The sequence below is a fragment of the Lupinus angustifolius genome, chromosome LG07 (genome assembly GCF_001865875.1).
Source record: "Lupinus angustifolius cultivar Tanjil chromosome LG07, LupAngTanjil_v1.0, whole genome shotgun sequence".
In the NCBI taxonomy this organism is placed as follows: Eukaryota; Viridiplantae; Streptophyta; class Magnoliopsida; order Fabales; family Fabaceae; genus Lupinus; species Lupinus angustifolius.
Genome location: NC_032015.1, coordinates 3,746,250 through 3,746,561, shown reverse-complemented (window position 1 = coordinate 3,746,561; position 312 = coordinate 3,746,250).

Sequence of the window (312 nt, the reverse complement as noted above, 5' to 3'; positions counted from 1 at the left end):
GGACGAGAATGAGGATAAGGATAGGATGAGGACGGGGATGAGGATGAGGATAGGAGTAGGACGATAAGGAGGATGAGGATAGGATGTCGATCAGGAAGAGGATGAAGATAGGATGAGGACGAGAATGAGGATGAGGATAGTATGAGGAGTAGAATGAGGATGAGGAAGAGGATGAGGATGAGGATGAGAATGTGGATGAGGATAAGGATAGGATGAGTAGGTGGATGAGGATGAGGATGAGGAAGAGGATGAGGAGGAGGATAGGATGAAGAGGAGGACGAGGAGGAGGATGAGGAAGAGGAAGAGGAAAGG